The sequence below is a fragment of the Rhinolophus sinicus genome, linkage group LG07, assembly GCF_036562045.2.
Source record: "Rhinolophus sinicus isolate RSC01 linkage group LG07, ASM3656204v1, whole genome shotgun sequence".
Taxonomy (NCBI): Eukaryota; Metazoa; Chordata; class Mammalia; order Chiroptera; family Rhinolophidae; genus Rhinolophus; species Rhinolophus sinicus.
The window spans coordinates 26,389,365-26,414,865 of NC_133757.1; the positions used below are offsets into that span (position 1 = coordinate 26,389,365).

Sequence of the window (25,501 nt, forward strand, 5' to 3'; positions counted from 1 at the left end):
AGAACAAAGACCTCCAAAAAGGGGAAAATATCATTTATATAAAAAATAGTGGTAATATACCGTAAAACTATTAGTTAAATGTAAATAGTTGCTACTAATATAGAGGTTCAGTTTACTATAATGAGTAAGAAAGGATTCTTTAAATAATGAACACAATATAATGTAAAAAATTAGTGATTTAAGAACAACATCCCACATTATTACAAAAAAATCTTGGGTGAAGTAAAGTAAAAAATGCTTAAGAAAAATATGTTAAATTAAGATCAATGTGTATGTGGGGTGAGGGAGCAATATATAATAGTCATCATTTTTTGATGCTGATAAGGAAATGTAGGCTTAAAATTAATTTGCTTAAAATGTATGGATAAAACTGAAGAATTTCTAAATCACCAAAGGATCTAACAGTAAAAAAGATCAACTATAAAATTAAATTAAATTAAAAGTTGAACAAAAAGCAAGCATACTAAAAAGGAAACACAAAAAATAATTTCAGAAATAATCCCAAACATATAGGTAGGTATGTGTCATAATACATGTTAACTGATTGAAGTAACTAAGTAAAAGAGAAAAACTTGTCAGATAGGGCAGAACAATGTACTGTTTATAAAACACTCAAAGTGACACAGATATGTTGAGCTTGTAGAAACAGGCAAAGATACGAGAAAAATGTAAAAAAGTAGAAAAGAACAATAAAATAGGTGGCAGTAACAGTATCAAAGAATTCAAAGATAAAAGCATAAAACAAAATAATGAAGAATTTTCCTGTTATTAAAGGGGTAATCTGTTTCATGAGTGGAATGGATTCATAATTTTTTTCTTATAGTGTCTCCATTTGGGTTTGGCATCTGGCCTCGTAGAAAAGAGTTAGGATATATTCCCTCTTTCTCTGTTTTCTGGAAGAGGTGACAGAAAATTAGAAGGCTCTCTTCCTTAAAAGTTGGGATAAATTCACATGTAAAACCACCTGGGGTTATTTTCTTTGAGAGAAGAGTTTTAACCATTACATTTATTTAATACTGTATGATTCTAGTTAATAGTTACAGAACAACTGAAGTTTTTATTTCTTCTTGAGTTGGTTATTTTTCTTGAATTTCCTAATTACTGGCATATGGTTGTTGACAGTATTTTCCTTTATCTTTTTAAATTGTGGTAAAATATACATAATATGAAATTTACCAATTTAGCTATTTTTAAGTGTACCATTAAATATATTTACATTGCACCACCATCCATCTCCAGAACTTTTTTCACCCTGCAAAAGTGAAACTCTATACCCATTAAACAATAACTCTCTATTCCCCCCAGCCCTGCCAACCACCATTCTACTTTATGTCTCTATGAAGGTGACTGCACTAAGTATCTCTTAAGTAGTCATACAGTATTTGTCATTTTTGTGACTGGCTTACTTCACTTAGTATAACGTCCTCAAAGCTTATGCATGCTGCAGCATGTGACAGGACTTCCTTCCTTTTTAAGGGTGAATAATATTCCATTGATGCATAAATCTTATTTTGTTTATCCATTCATCCATCATGAACATTTGGGGTTGCTTCTACCTTCTAGCTATTGCAAATAATGCTGCCATAAATCCCTTATCTCTTAAATCTCTTCTTTACCTGTAGTTAGTCTTCATTTTCGTAATATTATTTGTTTTTTTTAATATCTTGGTCAATCTTATCAATATTGCCAGGTTTGTTTTCTTAGATCCATCCCCCTCCTAACCGAAAACTCCACTTTTAACTTTTTTTAATCTTCTCTATGATATCTTTGTATTTGTTCTGGTTCATTAATTTTTACTCCAAGTTTCATTATCTTTCTATTTTCTTTGTATTTATTCTGTTGTTCTTTCTCTAACTTATGATAGAAGCTCAGTTCATTTATTTCCAGGTTTTCTTCTTTTTTTTAAAACAAAGAATTAAATAAGCATCGGAATGATTTAAGAAAAATATTTAATTGTTCTGCATTAAGAAATAATCTACGATAAATAAAATGTAGTATATCCGTATAATGGAATATTATTTACAATATGAATGAACTTCAAAACATTATGCTATGTGAAAAGGGTCAGAAATAAAAGACCATATACTATGTAATTCCATTTATAAGAAATGTTCACAAAAGACAAAGCTATAGAGATAGAAAGTAGATTAGTGATTTCCCAGGGTTGGGAGTGAAAACAGGAATGACTGCCAATAGATACATTTCTTTTTGAGGTGATGGAAATATTCTAAAATTAGATATGGGTGATGGTTGCACAACTCTAAATATAGTAAAAATCAGTGACGTACACTTAAAACAGGTGAATTGTACAGTGTGTAAATTATATTTCAATAAAGCTGTTAACGAAATAATCTACACATATTTTGTAAATATTTGTAATGTAAGAAAACGTGGCTTATTAGTCAGCCTTGAAATTCTAATTTAACATGTAGAATTGAATAGCTGATTTAGACTTATGATTTTAGGTTGAAATCTTAAGCTTGCGCACTATATTAGAATACGAACATTACTTAGGAATAATCACATTTGTAAGTATAACTAGAAAGGTTTTGTCTGTTAAATCAGAACTTAAAAACAAAAAATTTTAATCTGTAAGTTATAAAACTGAAAAATCAAGTTTGTTAAAATTAGAGTAAGATTTGTATTTTAGGAAAAATAGGTTTTAAATTTATAAATTTAAATAAACATTAAACATCAAAGTATGCATTATCGTTCTATACACAAGCCACCCTAAATTATATATTTAAAACCTCATATTTACTAACAAGAACAAATCAAGTGTTTATACAGAGTTCAGCAGTGTGGGGATACAGGAGACATGTTTAAAATAAGTGACGCCATTAAGATTTACACACATTTCTGCTACCATGCATATACTAATAACTCTCCAATCTCATCTCCTGCCCCAGACCTTATTTCTAATTGCCTACTTCACATCAACACCAACATCCCAAATACTCAAAAAGTCCAAATCAGTGGCGGCTGGATGGCTCAGTTGGTTAAGAGTGCGAGCTCTGAACAACAGGGTTGCTGGTTCAATTCCCACATGGGCCAGTGAGCTGCGCCCTCCACAACTAGATTGAAGACGAGCTGCCGCTGAGCTTCTCTGGAGGGGCGGCCGGATGGTCCAGTTGGTTGGAGCGCAAGCTCTCAGCAACAAGGCTGCCGGTTCAATTCCGGCAGGGGATGGTGGGCTGTGCCCCCTGCAACTAAGATTGAAAACAGCGACTAGACTTGGAGCTGAGCTGCGCCCTCCACAACAAGATTGAAGGACAGAGACTTGGAGATGATGGGTCCTGGAAAAACACTGTTCCTCAATACTCCCCGCTCCAAAAAAAAGTCCAAATCAGAATCATTCTACTCCTTTTCCCTCATCTCAACCAGTGACTCTTCCTGTATTCCTTACCAAGAAAAATGGTACAATAATGGTGCCCTTCTCCCCAAGTCATTCAAGTCACAAATCTTAGTCATGATTGCACCCTTTCCCTAAGTCAGTCACCAATCTTCCACTGAGTCCTACTCATTCTATTTCAAAAAGATCCTTCCAAATTTATTCTCCTTTCCATCCCTAAATCCAGGTCTTCACCATTTCCTATCTGCTTAATTACAGTACATGTCACTCATGTTGATAACAACAGCAGTTACCACTAATCAAACCCTTAGTTGGCATCAGGCAAGCACTCCATCAGGTACTTCATACATTATAACAAAACCTTCAGAGGAACAGTGTAAAGCAAGTATTATTACTACCTAGTACAGATAAGAAAACTGAAAATCAAAGCAGCCACAATTTTCATACAACTACAAAGAGGCAGAGCCTACGTTTAAAACCAGGCCTGTGGTTCTAAAGCCCAGACTCTTTTCACTTCATCACATCTTACCTTTTAATTCATCTTATATCCCCGTATACCACCGTCTCCACCGAAACCCACCCTTCACACTGCTGCCAAACTTCTTCCATTTTTTCCCCCTTGGTTTTAAAAACTTTTGATGGCTTTCCTGACAATACTGAAGACTTCAAATTCTTGGATGACATGCAAGATCACTGAGGGTGTGTCTAGTCCCAAACTGCCTTTTCAGTCTCCCTACCATAAACTATGCTCTTACATGAACTATGCTCTGGTCAGACTAATTTATCAATCCTTACATAGATGTCAATACTTCCGTGCCTTTAAGCACAGCATGTCCCATGCCTAGAATGTTCTCCTGCAACCCTCTGTCTAGTTAATTCTAAGGCATCCTTTATCTCATCCCACAAGCCCCAGGCAAAGTTAGGAACAGCCCCCTCAGTGCTGAAGTTGTACTACTTATAAACTATAATTTTGGGGCATTTTATCCACTAGATTTTAGCATCTTTTCCTTATCATCAGCCTGTTCCTTGAACTGCAGTCAATATATGTTTGTTGGATGAATACAAACACAACCTTCCTAATTCTTGTTTGAAATTTATAATGACTCCGTTGTGTGTGTCGGGCATGTTGAGGACTCAAAGTAAATAAAACAGAAGGGTAATTTATATCTGATGGGAAAAGGATGGTTTTTTGTTCCAGCTCAACCAAGTTCCCTGTATCTATGAACTAAAATCAAAATATAATTAATGGCCCACGAACACAGACGACAGGACACATTGTTTTGTGTGTGTGCAAAGCTGTAACCACAGTAAAGAAATAAATTGATAAAAATGAAGCCCTGGAAAATAGTGGCATTAATACACTAAGGAGAAAAAAGGAATATGTATTGAGTAGCTGGAACAGTACCAAAATTATTTCATAATTATATTTACATACATAATGCCATAAATGAGATTCTAAGATGTTAAGAAACCAAAATCAGAAAGGTATTAAGTAGTGAGGTTAGATGAATTTAGTTCTTTGGAAATCCAAGGACAGTTTTGGTTCATTTTTTCTGTTACATCAAACTGTCTTGGGTAATTATGCTAAAAAGAAGCCATTTAAATGCAAATCTAAAGTTGATTAGGAATGAGTCAATTACACCAGGAGTTCACAATCTGTGGGCCACAATTCCTTAGAGGAACTCAGTCATTACAAGGTCAGTAAATCCATATGAGCACTGTTTGTAAATTAAATAAAAATGTGCTTCATACACAGCTACTACTTTTCTGAACTCATTTTGCTGTGAACAAAATACATGTTTCTTTAAAAATCACTACTGAATTCAAAATAGCCTTTTCTCATATATTTTCTCAAGGTACTAAAATATAATACAACGTGAGTGATTAGCAATTTGTCTTTTTTTCAAATTAATAAAGTAAAAAGGTTTTCTATTGTTCCTGAGCCTTTTTCCTTGATGGACTATAGATATTTATTGAGTGTCTACTATGAGTCAGGCACTAGGGATGCAGCTGTGAACAACACAAATGTGTGATAAGGCTAAGCAGGAGGAATGGTCAAAGAAGAATAAAGCAAAGTAGGGGGATAACTAAGTCCTGATAAACCCTGACTGATAACTGAGAATTGCTGAGGAGGGGCTGAGTAGGGAGAATTTTTAGAGGTCAGACAAGGATACTAGGAGGCAACATTTCTGAGCATTCAATGAAGTGAGGAAGCAAGCCATGCAGGTATCCAGGATAGGAACATTCCAGGCAGAGGGAACAACACTGAACCAGTATATGGTATGAAGTATGGTACTGTTTCCCCGAAAATAAGACCTAGCCAGGCAATCAGCTCTAATGCATCTTTTGGAGCAAAAATTAATATAAGACCCGGTCTTATATAAACCGGGTCTTAGAGTAAATAAGACGCGGTATTTTATATCATATCATATCATATCATATCATATCATATCATATCATATCATATCATACCCGATCTTATATTATAGTAAAATAAGACTGGGTCTTGTATTAATTTTTGCTCCAAAAGAAGCATTAGAGTTGATTGTCTGGCTAGGTCTTATTTTCGGGGAAACATAGTTTGGAAAAACAGCAAGAAAACTGGTTTGGTCTGAGCAAAGTGAGTAAGATGGATAGTAGGAGATGAGATCAGAGCTCTAGAGGCAAGATCATGGTGAAGAGTTTGGATTTTGATTTTAATAGAAATCCACTAGATTTACATTTAAGTAGCAGTGGCGGTAACATGATCAGATTTATATTGTTTAAGACTTCCGGGTGGCTGCACAGATAACTGATTATAAAGAAAGCATTACTGGACAACTATTATATTACAATAGCTTTAGCAAGAAATAATGGTGGCTTGAACTCGAGTGGCAGTAATGGAGGTAGAGAGAAGTGGCTGGATATAGAGTATATTTTGAAGATAAAATCAACTGCTTTGGTGATGCTCTAGATATGAAATGTGAGGGAATGGAGCTGAAAATCATACTTAGGCTTCTGGTCTGAGAACTGGGTAAAGTGGTAATGTAACTTTCTAATACGGAGAAGACTGGAAGAGAAACAGGTTTGGCAGAGAGAAATCTGGTTCACTTGTGAACATATTAAGTCTGTCATGTCTCTTAGAAATCAAAGTGGATATATGTCGGAAGCAACTGAGTAGGTGAGTTTGAAATTAAAGGGATATACTGGGATCTGTGATATAAAACTACAAATCATCAAGACAGAGATAAAACTTAAAGCCTTAGAACTAGATGAGATCCTATTCAGTTAATGAGAGCAGATAAAAAGGAGAGGAGGACAGGGGACTGAATATTGGAGCATGCCAATATTTACCACATAGGAAGAAAAAAAGACGGAAAATATGAAAATATTACATGCTGGTTATATTTCCAGCATCTGGCAAACAACTTGGTTGTTAAGCACTCAAAAAATACTAGCTGTTCTGAACTACTGTATGTGGTATGTAATTAAATGCATATCATAACTCCAACTCTCATACAAGATGATTTCGAAAGGAAGCATCTCTTTTGATAGAATCAAACACAATTCTTTAACTGTATCTAATTTGCATATTTAAAAATCATTATTTTATAACACTCCGACATACCTTAATATGGCAGTACAAAAGATCAAACTTCAATCTGGTCCCCACTAGAATATAAGCTTCAGCATGTTTTAGAAAATTTTAAATTGCACCAAAGTTTAAGTTAGCCTTCAGATTTATAAACATACTTACACATAAAGTAAATTCTTAGTAGTTTTCCCCTGTTCAAAAACACTCAATTACCTACGGCCTACAGAATAAAATCCAAACTATGAAGGCTGGCTTTTAAATCCTTCCAAAAGTGAACTTTTTCAACACTTTCCACCCCGATTTCCTTCAAGCATACTCAATTCAAACTATTGTTCCTTGAATATAACTGGCTTTTGCTAGTCTTAATCCCTCTCCTCACCCTGATCTTTTTGCCTAAATGGTTCTCTCAAATCTCAAGGCTTGATCCTTAGTCTTCAAGGCCAAAGATCAAAAGTTCCTTCCAACTGTTCTTTCCTCCCAATTGACTCCCAATATCCTTCACTTTACTTGTCCTGATATTTCAACATGAATGCATGTTTTATGTATCCAACTGAATTTTATACTCAATGTTGTAAAGTTATAAAAGGAACACTTGTATTCTAAGAAGTAAGAGACTAGTGAGTAAGAGCATGGATTCTGGAGCCAGATTACTTGGGTTCAAATTTCTGACTTTGACTTTTAATAATAGTTCTATGGCCTTGAGCAAGTTATTTATCTTCTTTATGCCTCACCTTTCTTGGCTATAAAATTGTTTTGATTTAAAAAAAATAAGATTATTAAACAAATATTTGCAAACTGTTTAGACCAGTATCTAAAAGCATAACAGAAGTACTATATTGGGCCGGCCCAGTGGCTCAAGTGGTTGGTTGGAGCACCACGCCCCTAACGCGGAAGTCGCTGGTTCAATGCCCACATGTGTCAGTGAGCTGCGCCCTCTACAGCTAAGATGGTGAACAACGGCTCTCCCTGGAGCTGGGCTGCCGTGAGCAGCCGAAGGTTGGCGTGAGTTGCTGTGGGCTACTGTGTGCTGTTGTGAGTGGCCAGCAACCATCTCGTGAGCTGCCGTGGGCTACCATGTGCGGCCAGTGGCCAGCAGCCAGCGAGAGCTGCCGTGAGCTGCCGACCCAGGACTGGCGACCGACTGCCTCAGCCAGGGGAGCACAAGGCTCATAATACCAGCATGGGCCAGGGAGCTGTGTCCTACACAACTAGACTGAAAAATAATGGCTTGAACCAGAGGGGGATAGGTGGAAGGAAAAAAGAGCAAAAAAAAAGCATTTAGGGAGAAGGTCCAAGATGGTGGAATAAATGCTATGCCTGCCGCTTCCCAAAATCACATTAAAATTACAACAAAATTATTGAACAACCAATCGGGAGAATCATTTGAAGACTAGCTGAATGGAACGCCTACAACTAAGGATATAAAGAGGCCATACTGAGACTGGAAAAAAAAAAATTAGCATTCTAATGCTAGGACTTAAACAAATGACAAGTCAACAAACTATTAAGAATGTCATTTTTAAAAGATTTATTGTTATATGCTAAGGTCAAAACACAATGAGTCCAATTCTGAGAGCTTATATAACTATAGAGATATTCAAATAAAAAGTGATACAGTAAATAACTGTAAACCATTATACTTCCTTAAATTAAGTACTAAAACCAAAATAATATTTAAGAAAGTTTTCCCAAACGGCCCATGAAGATTTACAGCAAACTTCTACTTGTTTGGTGATAGGTTTATAGATAGGACCAAACTATTCAGGGAAACATGTAAAGATAACATAAAAAGCTAGATAAAATATATGGCTATTTTATCCATATAATGAATAAAATTTGTGTAAGTGGTACATACACACGCCCGCTCGCTCGCTCGCTTGCTCGCTCGCGCGCTCTCTCTCTCTCTCTCTCTCTCTCTCTCTCTGCATAGCTAGTTAAGTTCAAAAGGCTGGCAGGAAAAGGCCTCAAGTGCTAGAAATGAAGGAGAATCTGGAAGACAGAACTAGGAGTGTGCAAACACGCTGAATAAATGATGATTAGTATGGGTAACCTAGGAACTTGGGTGTAACACTCAGGCAAAGACAAAAAGAGGACTTAAAAAAGCTGGAAGTGAGAGTAATACATAAAAGCTAGGACTCTAGAACAATGCTTGGGTGGTCCATTGACCTGCCACATCAGCATCTGGAAATGTGTTCCCTAGAAATGTAAATTCTTGGACCCCCAACTCAGATCTACTGAATCAGAATTTCTGGGAATGGGCCTCAGGGAGCTTAGTTTTAACAAGCTTTCCAGGTGATTCTTATACCTACTACTGTGTAAAAACGACTGTACCAGAGAAACTGCACCTCAGGTGCATAAAGGATTGACTAGGAAAAAAATCCATCCATTGATTGGAAAAGAAAGTTTTTCTCTTCCTAGGTAGAAAGAAGGGAATCTCCCGGGAGAAACTAAATCCCTTGCTTGTGCCTTGCTTAGGTTTGGAATCCAAATGTACACTATTTCAGCAGTTTTCAAACATTTTAGTTCTGGGATCACTTTATACTCTAAAAAATTATTGAGGGTCTTAAAGAGCTTTTGTTTATGTGGTTTTACCTACTGATACTTGTTGTATTTGAAATTAAAACAGAAAAAAATTTAAAACTAAGAACACACAAGACTCACATTCCATTAGAAATTGGAGCAGTATCATCATATCCCATAGCCCCTGGAAAACTTCACTAGTGAGAAAATGAAGAGTAAAAGGTCAAGTAACATCTCAGTTTTATTATGAAAGTAGTTTTGACCTCTTGGACCCCCAGCAGTCCCTAAGCCACACTTTGAGAACCAAAGCACTATCGAAATTACAGGACTCTCCAAACTACAAAATTAACAAAATTGGTCCTCTAGGTTACATAGGGGTTGTCCAGAAGAAGCAAACACAAACCTTCTCCAGAGAGCTCTCCTGATCCACCCACACAAGATTCCTACAGGAAAAGAACATACTATGTCAAACACGAGCCCACCCACAATTTAAAAAATCCATAAAATTTACAGAAAACAATTTTTATCAAAAGCAGATGAGCAGAAAATAAACAGGATTAAAGCCCGTAGAACTTAAAATAATGCTAACTATAATTCTGTATTTTTATAATTACACGAGATAATTACATATCTAATAAGAATATAGCCCATTTAAACATTCAAAGTGTTATATATATTATAATCACAGTACATATATACTATTTTATACGTGAGCTGTGTATACCACTGTTTAAAAGATGACAGACAGCAATTAATTTTTAAGAAAACTACCACTCAAGAGAACGAGAGGACAAGCACAGACTGGAAACGTCGCATCTAGTAAAGGACTATTACCCAAAATATACAAAGAACTCTTAAAACTCAACAATCAAATGGACAAAACTCGATTTAAAAAAAAAATGGGCAAAAACTTGGAACACACACCTCACCAAAGAAGAAATAGATGGAAAAGCATATGAAAAAATACAGATGGCAAGTAAACATATAAAAAGATGTTCAATATCATATGTCAACTGCAAAATGAGACACACTACACACATATTATAATAGAATGACCAAAATTCAAAATCCAAAACTCTGAGAACACCAAATGCTGACAAAGACGTGGAGCAAGAGGAACTCTCATTCACTGCTGATAGGAATGCAAAATGGTAGGGCCACTTTGAAAGGCAATTTGGCAGTTTTTTAAAAAACTAAACATACTTGCACCATACAATATAGCAATTACAATCCTTGGTATTTACTCAAAGGAACTGAAAACTTATGTTCACACAAAAACCTGCACACAGATGTTTATAACAGCTTTATTCATAACTGCCAAAACTTGGAAGCAGCCAAGATGTCTTTTAGGGGATGAATGGATAAGCTACGGTATATCCAGACCAAACAAACAAACAAACAAATAAACAAACAAACAAAATAAAAAAATAAAAACAACTTTACTACTTACTTGGGCCTTACAAAAACGGACCACAGCCTAGATCAGCTTTTCTCAAGTTTCCCTGAGACAATTAAGCCCAAATGCCCTAAGGCAGGGGTGTCCAAACTTTTTTCAAACGTTTTTCATCATGGGCCATACGCGGTAAAATACACAAACAGCCAGGCCACTCACTTGAGGTGAAGTACGTATTGCCTCACCTGGTTTATTTAAGTAAACTAAATGTATTTTTGGAATTTGCTGCAGGCCAATTAACAATGGATCATGGGCCGCAGCTGGCCCACGTTGGACACCCCTGCCCTAAGGCATCCTTGTATGTCACGCATTTACTTCTCTCCTATGCATCTGGAGTGGTATTTGTTATATATGATCTCTGGGACAAATGACAGTCATTCAAATAATCATGTGTTCAGTGACTCACCTGCATTCAATAAAAGAAACATACCAACTGCTGCATCTTACCTATCTGCAAAAATAAGAACTGCATGGGTTTTTGCTTTTTTTTTCATTGTTTGGATGGTTCACTAACACCAACAAAGAGAAGCAGAATTAAATCAGTGTGGTTCTACACTTATGCAGTCTTCATTAAGAATACTGATAACCTAAAAAAGATAGCCTGAAAATATATTTTCTCAATGCTTGAAGGCCAGCCACCATCATAATCACCTTGTAGAATCTAATTATACCCTCAAGGAAAAACAAATGCTATAAAACACTTTGCAAAGTTATATAATTTCAAACTGACAGCTGTAAAGGTCACAGATTATTAAAGAGGAATCTGAACTAAAAAGCAACACTGTCTTTTGGGGCAATGACAGTTTAAGCCGAATGGAGCAAAACCAATACCTGAACGCAAAAAGGCCAGCCAAGTCCTTAAGGATTTTCAACATTAACAATCAAGCAACTGAAGCCACATTAAATAGAATATACAGCACACCTGGAATACTATCAGTCCACAACCCAAACCAATACTTCTTGCAACATGCCAGACAAGTAAACAGAATCATCAAGATGCAGTATTGATAGATATTTTCCAACTTAGATAACCATTACATTCCAGAAGGTCTCACCTAAAAACTTGCCTAAGTTAAGAACACCTCGAGATATAATTTCTAGGGCTTTTGTACTGCAGCCTCATTGGTTCACTTTATTTTACTCACTTCATTTTATATTAAATATTTTATATTATAATCGTAATTTTTAAAGCTATGAAAATACATTAGCCACAATCTCTATGTGTAGATGACTGGAAATAAGCTTCTGGGACTTTGCTTGAATACTCACTCTCTATTTGTGACACTATAATAAATCCATGGGGAATATAAGGGAAGGACCATTGCATAACAGGTCAAAACACGGATTTTGGAATAAGTCCTAATTCTACTTTTTCTAGCTATGTGACCTCGGGCAAGTTCCTTAATTTTTCAGTGCCTCATCTGTAAAACATGCATGATAATAATATACTTACTTCATAAAGTTTTTATGAGGATTAAATAAATTAGCATTTAAAAAATTAGAACAGTACCTGGCATAAAGTAGGTACTACATAAACATATCTTTAATAGAAAAAAAACAAACAAAAATAAACCACACAGAAACAACATCAAGTTGATGAAGTGAGAACTCACACAATGAACGAAGTGAGGCTGACTACGAAAAGCCTTCTCACAACAGCTGTCTCATATCCTTGGTTCTTAACATTCAGCTATAATAGTTACAGTGGGTACCTGCTATGTGGAAGATACTCCAAACTGAATTCTTTATCCTCTCCAAATCTGCTGCACCCAGTGTCTCCCATCTTGGTTAAGGTAAACTAACTCTTCACTTTGAGTTGTTTCAACTAAAAACTATAGAGTCCTCATCTCCTTTCTCTCACTCCCCACATTTATCCACTAGGAAACTATGTTGGATCTACCAATCTTACACAGTCTCCTACCAATCTAATACACTCACGGTCCTAATCACTTTCCCCGTCCTCTACTAGTACTCAGTACAAGCAATCTTCACCTCTCACCTGGACTAATGCAATAGCCTCCAACTTGGTATCTGTGCTTAGGTAACGATACTCCTGCTCTCCCTACTCCCAGACTCTTCTCAACATAGCAGATCATCATGGCATTCTCCTGCTCAAAAGCCTACTATACGATGCTCCTGATTTTACTCATAGTAAAAGCCAAAGTTCCACCTTCCCCTCAACTTTGCTGTGAACCTCAAATTGCTCTTAAAAAATAAAATCTGAATTTTAAAAAGAGGTAGGTTCAGTTTAACTGTCTAAAATGCAGCTGATCTTTCCTCAAAGGATTAAGTAAACTACCGGGAAAACAGACCATGGGATATATCCCACACCCACACCAAAAAGTCAAAGTCCTTACAATATGTGTATATAGCCTATAATACCTTACATGATCTATCTGTCCTGCTACTTTTTTTTATTAGACTCAGGTTAAATTTTTTTAGGGTAGAACACTTCATGGTAGTGCCATGTTCTTCCTAGTTCATCAAATTAAGAGACATGGGATGTCTGCCTGTTCTATACTACTTTTAGTTATGCTAAGACTGATCAGTGAAGTCAGGACATTAACTTGATCCCACCATTATAAAGTCAATTATCACCTTTCACCTAATAATTTCAGCCTACATTAATAATCTGCCTAGATCCATAAACATTGCATTATGGGTACAAAATGGTGACTTTTCTAGACCTTTAATTCCTTCATTTATTAACTAGAATTCTTCAATAAAGAGCTTCCATTATCATTCATAAACCACATTTTGCAACAAAAGCCAGCATAAAGTGCTTCATCCACAATATGAACAAATTTTCAGAATGAGTTGACACCCTTGAAATCTCCAAAGGTGGAGTTGTTTGTTTTTAAAGTATGATTATGGATTCAAAATTTCTATCTTAGGCCAGTGGGAGCACCACTGAGATGGTCTCTGTGAAGTTTTGACATTTCAACTTAATCTGAGCCAATGTGATAGGCACAAAATATCTTAACTTGCAGTTTAAATTTGCAATTCCTCGATTATAATTAAGACTGAAGAATTTTTACATGTTTATTGATCTCTTTGAGTTCTTTGTGAATTGCCTATTCATTTTTTTATCCATTTCTCTAGTGGGCTGTTAATCCTTTTGCTTTCTGAATTTTAAGATTTCATTTTAATAAATGGCACAGGTTATATACTAATAAAACTGTTACCTTTTCTATTTGCTTTTTGACTATGACATTTGTCATGCAAAATATTTAATTTTTTAAATTAAACGATCGTTTCCTTTATAACTCTCAGTTTAGATTATAATTTAAAGGGCTTTCCCACTTCATTATGATAGAAAAAAATTGCCCATGCTTCTAATTCGTTTATGGTTTCCTTTTTCCTTAATGTTTAAATCTCTAACCCAGTTAGATATATTAATTGTTTTTAAGTTTGCCTCTTCCCATGAGAATATTGGATCTTCAATGGCAAGAACTATCTTGCTCATTTTATTACCAGACTAAGTAAGCATCTTGCCCGTGGACCCATGGGTTTCAGAGTTTGAGGAAGGTGGTGGTGATGATGATGAAGTCATAAATCCTATTTTCTCTGCTTTTAAATTAGGGCAACTTGGGTGGCCGGTTGGTTCAGTGGTTAGAGCACAGGGCTCATAATACCAAGGATGCCAGTTCAATTCCCACATGGGCCAGTGAGCTGCGCCCTCTACAACCAAACTGAAAACAACAACTTGACATGGAGTTGATGGCTTCTGGAAAAACATACTGTTCCCCAATATTCCCCAATAAAAATTAAAAAAAAAAATTAAGGCAACTCAATCTACTGAACTGTACTCACTGCAGGAGACAGTGTGGCCAAGGAGAAACTCTGTTCTGCTTTATGCTAGACATTAAACATGCATAGCCCTGACATCTCATTTTAAGAGGTGAGGGGTGAGGGGGTGGGAGGTGGCAGCACGCAGAAAGTGAGTATGGGAATTCAGCTTCTAAGAAGTGATGTCTGAATGGAGTCTCAAAGAATAAGTAGTTATTAAAGAGACTGATAAACAGTACTCCAGTCGGAGTACAGAATAGGCAAAAGAATGCAAATGGTAGTACATGATCTATTTGCAGAATTACAAGCTGTTTATTATGACCACCTAAACCAGCCCTCGGCATATGGAGTAAGTACTATACAAATGTTAGCTATTATTATGCGGAATATTGGGACATGGAGATGTTAGGTAAAACCATAAGCAGTAGGCTGAGATGCCCTGGAGCCACTGAAGGACTTTTGTGTGTGTGGAAAACTAAAACACCTTTATTAGGAACTCACAGATAAGCAGAAAAACAACTGAAGGATTTTTGACAGGATAATGGCACGTTTTGGAAAAATTACACTGGCAGTATGGACCAAAGGTCGGATGGAACCAGATGGGCAAGATGCATAAAGAATCGTTAATGATGGAGTATGTGCAAGTCAAAAAACTTCTATAAAGTGAGGGAAATCTGCAAATCTCTTGCAAGACCTAAGATGTCAGCATATTGACATACATCTAGTAAAAGATACCAGGTGTCTAACAGTTTTATATAATGTGACACATATATGCTTCATATTCCTGGACTACTTGTAATGCTTTCTATCACAGCAAAGATCACATCCAGTGAAGTAAATCATTTTCAACAAAATTCCTTCAGGGTCACGAAGTGCCCATGTTCTCTTCTTATCCACAAGGAAGAGAGGTTGGTGCAAGCTCACAAATGTCTCCCTATCAACTGAAAGGCTGGTTTTCTGAAGACTCCATGATGTAACAAACACTAAATTATGGCTGCTGATGCTGATGGTACCCTGGCTCAGCCTCTGAAATTTCTGCAGGTTCAGCAGTACTGCTGACTGATACTGTGGTAATGGTGTGAGCCACAGGTGCCCTACCAGCAGAGTTCACACCTAACTTTAGCTATTAATATGTGGACTATCAGACATGGGACCTGAGTTAGCTACAGGCTGGAGGGCAACTTCTGGAGGGCAACCTACCAAGCTATTTTAGGAGCAGTTTTCGTATCGGGTGTCTTATTGGTCAGGACTGTTCCTGTGTGGCATGAACTACTTGGGTTCATACTCTACCAAAAATGACAAAACTTCCTAGGAAGGAGAAGAGTTGAGGGCCATTCCTGCAGGAAACCATTTCATGATTCAATAATGAACTAACTACTGCAGCAATCTCCTTAAAAAAGGTAAAAACAAAATGACCTTTTTCTATTCTGATTCTCAAAAGCATATACCAAGAGTGCCAAAAAAAAGTGTACCAATAGACTATGGTCAGTGTTGCTCAAGGAGTAGTTCGCCGTAATCAGAAGTGTCTGGACGCTGATGGTAACCACTCCTCTTGTAACTGCAGAAGTCAAACATGACTTCTATTCATCTTTTGTTATTGGTATATATTTATTACAATTTTAATATGGTTTTCCTTTCTTAAAATGTGTGTACGTTTTGGGGGGCACCCTCTGTATTTATTTTGGAGACTTAAAAACCCCTTGTTACAGTAGTTCCCCCCACAGGTATCTATTTCTATTTTTACATTTGTTGAAGAATGAATGGGGTTCTGAGACTCAATTTCAATGTGGGGTCCCCAATGTGGTGGTCCCCAATTCTCAAACACCAGCAGGAAGTCCAAGAATTCAACTCAATTCTGACACTACTTACCCAGAAATAGCATCAGATTCCATAGATTAAGCGTTGGGTCCTAAAGGACTGCTCTTCCCTCCACCTCCCACCCCCCAGCCCCCACACACACTTCAGGCGCCAGCTGCAAGCCCTGGCTCATACCTGTGCTTCTGACCAACCTACTACAGACTGGATGGTCCAACAACCCCCTCCAACTCAGAATACCAACTGCAAGTCCAGGTTGTTACTTACACTTTTGACCTACTGGCTAGCAATCACAGATGAAGAGACATACATACACAGGGTGAGGCATACAAAGAAGCTTCTGTCCTCGTGGAGCCTGGGGCCCAGGAAGGCGGCCATGTGGAAGCATTCTGGTTCCCCAACACAGAAGTTCTCAAAAAAAAAAAAACCAACAAGCTGTCCTCTTGGGTTTTTATGGAGGCTTCATTACATAGTCATGATTGACTAAGTCATTGGCCGCTGGCAATTGAGCTCCACCTCCATACCCTCCCCCTCATCAGAAGCAGAGGTGGAAGGTGGGGGCTGGAAGTCCCAAACCTTTAATCTCCTGACAACTAGCCCCCACCCTTGGGTGGGTCCCAGTTACCTCATTAACATACAAAAGACATTTTGACCATTCCCAATACTTATGAAATTCCAAGGGTTTGGAGCACTGTGAGACAGCAACTGTGGATGAAGACCAAATATCTTGTAAATCACAACATTGCAGCTAATATCAACTACTAATTAAATAATTATGTTATTAAGTAATTATATATGAGATATAAAGAACTCTCAGAAATCAAGAAAAACATAAATTTTTTAAGTGGGCAAGACTTAGATACTTCAAATAAGAACATATATGAAAGCCCAGTAAGCACAAGAAAAGGTATTCAACATCATTAGTTATCAGGGAAATTAACATAAAACAAAATAATGAGATACCACTTCACAACCAATAGAATGGTCAAAATAGAAAAGACTCACAAACACCAAATATTTGTGAGAATGTAACAGATCTCTCCATACATTGTTGAGGAAATGTAAAGTCAAGATATAACCTCTTAAGAGAGCCATTTGGCAGTTTCTTATGAGGTTAAATATATCTCTAGCCTATGACTGAGCAATTCCATTCCTAGGTATTTACTCAAAAACAAACAAAACAAACAAATAAAAGACATACAAAAACATCTATGGGGTATCCTTATTTATAATAACCCCAAACTGGAAACAACTCAAATGTCCATCATCAATAAAATGGACAAATTATAGTATTATGGTATGGCCCATACAATGGAATACTACTCAGCAATAAAAAAGATTGAACTAATGTCCAGAATAGATAAATCTATAAAGACAGTAATTGTCTATGGCTGGAGGATACAAAGAGAGGGAGACAGAATAAGGAAGGCCAGCTAGGGGTATGGGTTCTCATCTGTAAAACGAATGATACCCACTGGGGTGATGAAAATGTTCTAAAATTTGTGCTAATGGTTGCACTACTCTGTGAATATAGTAAAAACCACTGAATTGTACACTATAAATGGGTTGTTTGCTGAATGAATTGTATCTCAATAAATCTACTTTAAAAAGGAATGAACTATTAATGTAACAACGCACATAAATATTAGATTTAAGCAAAAGAGCCAGACACAAAAGAGTACATGCTGTATGATTCCTTTTATATGAAATCCAGATGCAGGCAAAACTAATGTATGGTGATAGAAATCAGTTATTGTGGTGGTGGGCAACTAACTGGCTGGAAAAGGACATGAATTAAAAGGAAAGAAAGAAAAGGACATGAATGAACTTTCTAAAGAGGCTGGAAATGTTCTATAACCTGTTTTGGGTGGAGGTCACAGGAGTGCACACAGTTATCAAAACTTAAGAACTGTACATTTTAATGATATCTCAACAAAAAAGGTGGTAAAAAAAAAATCAGTCCTATTTGAACTACGACTGCCTGCCAAAGAATGCCTTCATACTTCCCCAATGGGAGTGATTCACAGTTGTGCATTTACAGAAATATCTGGTGCCTGAGTACTGTCTTTTCTTCCCATAATATCTTAATAATACACTCAATTCAGTGTTCCCCTTGCCCCAAAACTTCACATATATTAGTTTCCCTAATTAGAAAAAAAAGGTCCAAGAATATTCCACAGCCAAAATAGGGCCTAGTTAAAGCATGTTTAAGTGCCATCCAGTGGTGAAAAGGAAATACAAATATTTACATAAACCAGAATCCTAAGAGAGAAACCAAGGTCTAATTTTTGTTCTTCCGTCTTCTGAAAACACATTCTGATACCGTCTGAAAGAATCTTCTCTGCTCTAACACTCTTATCCTCTTCCTCCCCCTGGTAATTAACTCCCATTCATCTTTCACCTCTCAAATGAATTTTTTTTCCTTATTTCTATTACTCCAATCTGCCCCTCACCACAAACACAATTGTACACACAGAGAACGATGTCTCCTTTCAGAGGTCTTATTTCATTGTATAGTTATAGGTTCCTCATGTGATTAATGGCCCTATTTCTCCAAATAGACTCTTAAGTGTCACGCAAGCAGGAGCAGTCTGCTATGTACATCACTGTATCCCTGCATCTAGCATAGTGCTCAGTAGCTACCGTGTTTACCCGAAAATATGACAGAGCCGGACCATCAGCTCTAATGTGCCTGTTGGAGCAAGAATTAATGTAAGACCCGGTCTTACATTATAGTAAAATAAGACCGGGTCCTTTTTTTTTTTTTTTTAAGATTTTTTATTGGGGAAGGGAAACAGGACTTTATTGGGGAACAGTGTGTACTTCTAGGACTTTTTTCCAAGTCAAGTTGTTGTCCTTTCAATCTTAGTTGTGGAGGGTGCCATTCAGCTTCAAGTTGTTGTCCTTTCAGTCTTAGTTGTGGAGGGCGAAGCTCAGCTCCAGGCCCAGTTGCCATTGCTAGTTGCAGGGGGTGCAGCCCACCATCCCTTGTGGGAGTCGAGGAATTGAACTGGCAACCTTGTGGTTGAGAGCCCACTGGCCCATGTGGGAATCGAACCGGCAGCCTTCGGAGTTAGGAGCATGGAGCTCTAACCGCCTGAGCCACCGGGCCGGCCCCCAACACCAGGTCTTATATTAATTTTTGCTCCAACAGACGCATTAGAGCTGATGGTCTGGCTAGGTCTTATTTTCGGGAAAACACAGTAGCATAAATGCTCACAGAACATTTTGCTCAGTGAACAAAATAAAAATGCAGTTCAACCAAACCATCTAAACAAAGTGGTTGTCCCAAAGCAAAAAGGTTGTCCTTGCTCGATAAGTCCATTACAAGTCAATACACCTCTGACAGAACATTTTGGATCAGTATCTATGTATGAGTCATTGAGTATCTAACTCCTTGTCACTTTGGCTCTCAGATCATAGGACTGTCCTCTGACCCATTAGTTTCTACCTTATTCTGCCTGTTGTTCCTTTCTTAACTGAGCACATTTCTTTAATCTCTGTTGTGTATTTTGCTACATGCTTCTGTAGTTTGTAAGATAACAGATTTTAAGAAATTGAACAATGTTTGCAAACTATTGCCAAGACAGTGTTTAATGGCATTAATAGGTGTAGAAACATAACTGCTTAGGAAAGGGAGGTTTCAGTGCAGAATGCAAACAAAGTGACACTACTACCAAAAGCTCAAAACCGTTACTTCAACATTCAGTACAGAATGCTTACTGACACAAAAAGAAATGCCAAAAAGAACAGATACAACAGGCAAGTTCGGAGACCAAATACAGCATCATGAAAGCAGACATCTAACATTTTGTAGAACATACTAAATGAAAGCAAAAATATTTACAGAAATCAACTTATACCAACTAGATAAAGACTCTATCCAATGCCTACAGTAAATACAAGACTAGGCCTTTGGGCAAAATTTGAACAATTTTCTACAATCCTTTGAAGCAGTTTAAAGAGATTATATCACCAATCTATGCTTTTTGAAAAGGGTGGAAAAGGCATGCTCAGAAAAACCTGGACGTCCATGCTGTGCCAATCACACACCGGAGCCTTCCTGAAACAGTAACAAAGCAACTGAACTTTCAGAATCGATTCTGTCCCTTGCTTTCTCCCACCTTCATGTCATCTTCCTTAAATTCCTTCCTTAACTTCAAATGCATAAAAGAAACTGCAAAACTGTTATTCTCTGGAGCATTTGAGATCTTGCTACACTGCACATGTCTGTCAGTTTGGCTCACATAAACTTTGATAGAAATTCTCTAAAGGTTTGGATGTTTCTTGCATCAACACTTGGGTTCATGGCTGACATGATCAATGGCAGCCATTGCTATTATTCACAATAATATTGGAAGGAGCAATGAATAATAAATGTGGAGGTGGGGAGAAGGAATCGATTCTGAATGTGAAAATTCCTGGGTTGGAGGAAAAGAATGCAGAAGTCTTTTTTCTAGTAACAATCAACTCCTCCCTTATTAAAACATTACTACTTTCACCATTGCCCTGTATCATAATCATCATTGAAGGAAGTCAACTCAAGATCAAATGTAAACGGAAATATCCTTAAAAATAAGAGGCTCAACCTCACTCATAAAGTAAATGTTAAAAAAACTATACTGAGAATATTTTTTTACCTATCAAATTTGCAAAAACCTTGAAGTCAGACACAATACTATATTGCTAAAGCTATGGGGATACAGACATTCTCCTAAAGGAAGCTCTTCTACAATAATGGAAAGACTACAGAATTCTATCACCCATGTAGAGAGCAATTTAGCAGTATTTAACAAAATTACACATACCTTTTACCCCTTAATTCAGCAATAACATTTCTGGGAATGTGTCCTACAGATAGCAGCACACATACAAAATAATGTATGTACAATATTAGTCACTGCAGCACAGTTAGTGATAAGTGAAAACAACTCAGATGTTTAATAACCACCTAGTTAAATATATTACAGCCCACCTGCACAACAGAATACAATGCAGCTGTGAAAAAGAATGAGAATGCTCTCTACATACTGATATGGAAAGATAGCTAAAACATATTAAGTGAAAAAAGGCACAAAACAAAGTATTTTATATGTCTTGTTGTATGTAAGAAAAGGGGTAAAGTAAAAAGAAAATATATTAACATTTGCTTGAACTTTTATATAGAAATACTAAAAGAACATATAATAAAAATAGTTACAGGAGGAAAGTAAAATCAGGGTAGATGTGGCAAGCGTGGAAGCAAGGCTCCTCATTGCATACTTTGAAAATATAATTGAGTTTTGAATAGAAAAAATATTACTAAACTTAAAAAGGTATCACTTTCAAAAATATTTATAATGAAAATTAATTGCACTGCTTTTATTTATCATTGCTAACTCGAGATACGACTCTTTATTGTTCCAATTTCATTTTAGTGACTAAGGAGGACATATATATTTAAAAGTACTTACATAGGTCCTCCAAACTATATTTTTCTTAAGTTCCTTAAAAATAAAATTTCCGCAAAGGTTTTGAGTAAGAATTACATACAGTACCTATAGAAAAATTCACTTCCTGTAAATTAGAAACTGAAAGGATATTCATAAGATCATATTTTTTTTCCAAGTTTAACCGACCTTGAAGATATTATCCAATTCTCTCAGTTTGCAGAAAATGAACAAAAACCTGGAATACTGTTCAAGACACTCTTTTAAGTTTTTGGTTAGTCTCACCAAAATACTAATTACTCCCACCTCCACAGCCATTTGCCCTCGACATTTTCTTTTAAATTCAGGTTGTTGGAACATATTTACTGTGGGTACTTTAACCATTTCTACTACTGCTTCTCACATGGCACTGTGCTACTTGGTAGTCAAACACACTGAGAAATAAGTGTGTTCAGCTGTTCATCAACAAGGACCATGGCTTCAGCTAAACTATTAGGTTGGTGCAAAAACAATTTCGGTTTAAAAGGTTAAAAATAATTGCAAAAATCACAATGACATTTGCGCCAACCTAATATAACTACAGATTCTGTAAAATGTAGAATGGGATAAATACAATCAATCACAAAATATGTCACATTATTATGACTAGGAGAAAATTTCAAACAAATAGTATATATTTTTAAATGTCAAAACCATAAATTCCAAAGGCATCCCAAATCTTCATCAAATCCATTTAAATGTAAAAGATACTCATTGGGAAAAGTTAAGAGTCAGCATTTTAAGAGGATGGACTGAATAAAAAAATAAATTTTATATGTACCAAGTATGGTCCGTACTAGTTTCCTGGAGCTTCTGTAATTAACATACTACCACTACCTAGGTGATTTAAAACAACAGAAATGTATTTGCTCACAGTTCTGGAGACTAGAAGGCAGAAATCAAGGTAGGGGCTGGGCCATGCTCCTTCTAAAGGCTCTAAGAATCCTTCTTTGCCTTTGTAGCTTCTGGTGGTTGCTAGTAATCCTTGGCATTCTTTGGCTTGTGGCAGTGTAACTCCAGCCTCTGCCTGTCTTCACATGCTGTCTTCCCTGTCTGTATCCAAATTTCCCACTTCCTATAAGGACACCAGTTATTGGATTAGGGCCCACACTAATCTAGTATGGACCTCATCCTAACCTAATTACAACTGCAAAGACCCTATTTCCAAATAAAGTCACCACCAATACTGGGGGTTAAGACTTCAATATCTTTTGGGGGGACACACAATACAACTCATAAGATGGCCCAAAACGTCAATTTCTTCAAAAGTAGACCTAGATTCATAAATGAAACATTTCTAGATTTTTGCTTAACCAGCATTCATTTCCCTTTCTTAGATAAGAGCATCCAATTTTCTTTTGAAGAATCAATCTGCTCCTCCTTAAAACCATAATAAGGGAGGGGTGATCTCAATCCTCTCTCCAAAAACCAAGCACCTGCCCCAGGTTGGTTCAGAGAAACACATGGCCTTAGCAACTGGTTCAGGGGTAGGCCACATGACGCAAGCCTGGCCAGTGAGTCCTTCCATCCACCCATTTTGGCTGGTACTACTATACAGAAAGAGATACACATGTAGACTTTAAAAATTATGTAAGTCTAGAGCTACCATCGATCATCTTTCCCATCATACCTGCCAAAGGAGAAAACCCAAAGAGGAAAGGAATGCTCAGAGATGGAAACAAGGAGACAATCCCAATGACACCAGTCAAACTTTTAAATCTAGTGATATCAGAACCTAGTTTTAGCTTTATTCTGTGAACTTCCCATCTTATAAACCTACAAAATTACCTTAATTTGAATTGGGTTTCTGAATTTGCAACAGGAAGATTCCTGATAAAGGTAGAATATTGTGATGTGTCACATAATTGAAAACAGGGCCTCGTTTTTTTTTTCCCAGCTATTTTCTCAAACTTGGCAAAGACACACGAAAGAGCCAGTAGAAAATTTGTACCCATGTCTATTCCCTATCTACCAGGCAATTGGTCATGAAGGGTTTTAGAATCTAAAAGTTACAAAATCAGGGGCCGGCCCCGTGGCTCAGGCTGTTGGAGCTCCATGCTCCTAACTCTGAAGGCTGCCGGTTCGATTCCCACATGGGCCAGTGGGCTCTCAACCACAAGGCTGCCGGTTCAACTCCTCAAGTCCCGCAAGGGATGGTGGGCTCCGCCCCCTGCAACTAAGATTGAACATGTCACCTTGAGCTGAACTGCCACTGAGGTCCTGGGTGGCTCAGTTGGTTGGAGCGCATCCTCTCAACCACAAGGTTGCTAGTTTGACTCCCGCAAGGGATGGTGGGCTGCGCCCCCTGCAACTAACAACGGCAACTGGACCAGGAGGTGAGCTGCACCCTCCACAACTAAGACTGAAAGGACAAAAACTTGACTTGGAAAAAAATTCCGGAAGTACACACTGTTCCCCAATAAAGTCCTGTTCCCCTCCCCCCCAAAAAAATCTAAAATAAATAAATAAAAGTTACAAAATCATTTGTGCTTGTTAAAGTATGGCTCTGTGAGCTCCTGATAGCAAAGTACGAATACAAGGAGCTTTCAGAGTTATAAAAACCTAAGTACCAATAACTAAAAACAAAACATTCATGAAATCTTTTCCTCTCCAGTGGTATGCCACATCACCACCACCACCCCTAAAGCAATGACAGTCCTAGGTCAACACCGTGACATGGTGGTTAGAGTAGTGACAAAATCATAATGAAATATCTCCATATTGAAAACATTCATGACAGTCTTGCCCTTTAATACGGCTATCATTGTTCATGGTTCATTTGTTTCTACTTGACACAAAGTGTGTCATGCACAAAGTATGTCAATAAACATCCCTGAACTTCTGGAAAGAACACCCAACATTTCATATTCACATACCGTGTTTGCCCGAAAATAAGACCTAGCCAGATCATCAGCTCTAATGTGTCTTTTGCAGCAAAAAATTTTAATATAAAACCCATTCTTATGTTACTCTAAGACCCGGTCTTATATATTATATTATATTATATTATATTATATTATATTATATTATATTATATAATAGACTTTAAAAATTATGTAAGTCTAGAGCTACCATCGATCATCTTTCCCATCATACCTGCCAAAGGAGAAAACCCAAAGAGGAAAGGAATGCTCAGAGATGGAGACAAGGAGACAATCCCAATGACACCAGTCAAACTTTTAAATCTAGTGATATATTATATTATATAAGACCAGGTCTTATATTAAAATTTTTTGCTCCAAAACACACATTAGAGCTGATGGTCCAACTAGGTCTTATTTTCGGGAAAATACAGTATAATCTAAACACTCTTCCTCCTCCACCTTTAACTTTTGCCGATTTGTCTATGGAAAATTCCCAGCCCTTTCCTATTGCTTTTGCAGGTATTTAAAAAAACCTCAAATACACACATTCTGAACATAAGGGAAAAGATTATATGTTGAAACTAAACAAGACAAAATAAATAATGTTTTACCTGTTAAAGGTCGGGTTTCACTTTTGTCTCCACACAATTCACATACATAGAACAC

At 36.9% G+C, this 25,501-nt stretch overlaps 1 protein-coding gene across 23 annotated transcripts in view; it reads right to left on the bottom strand.

Annotated features, from left to right (window-relative positions):
* The window catches only part of LCOR (ligand dependent nuclear receptor corepressor), a 126,773-nt gene that overhangs the window by 78,202 nt on the left and 23,070 nt on the right, over positions 1-25,501 (bottom strand). For 3 of the 23 annotated variants that reach the window (XM_074339285.1, XM_074339286.1, XM_074339287.1), the window contains exon 3: positions 22,846-23,046. The exons of 18 other annotated variants lie outside the window; for them this stretch is intronic. The gene's annotated coding sequence lies outside the window, so the exon portion shown is untranslated. Of the gene's footprint in view, positions 1-9,849; positions 9,890-22,845; positions 23,047-25,501 lie in introns of those variants that run through there. 2 more of the 23 variants (XM_074339283.1, XM_019724786.2) reach the window with 1 other exon arrangement.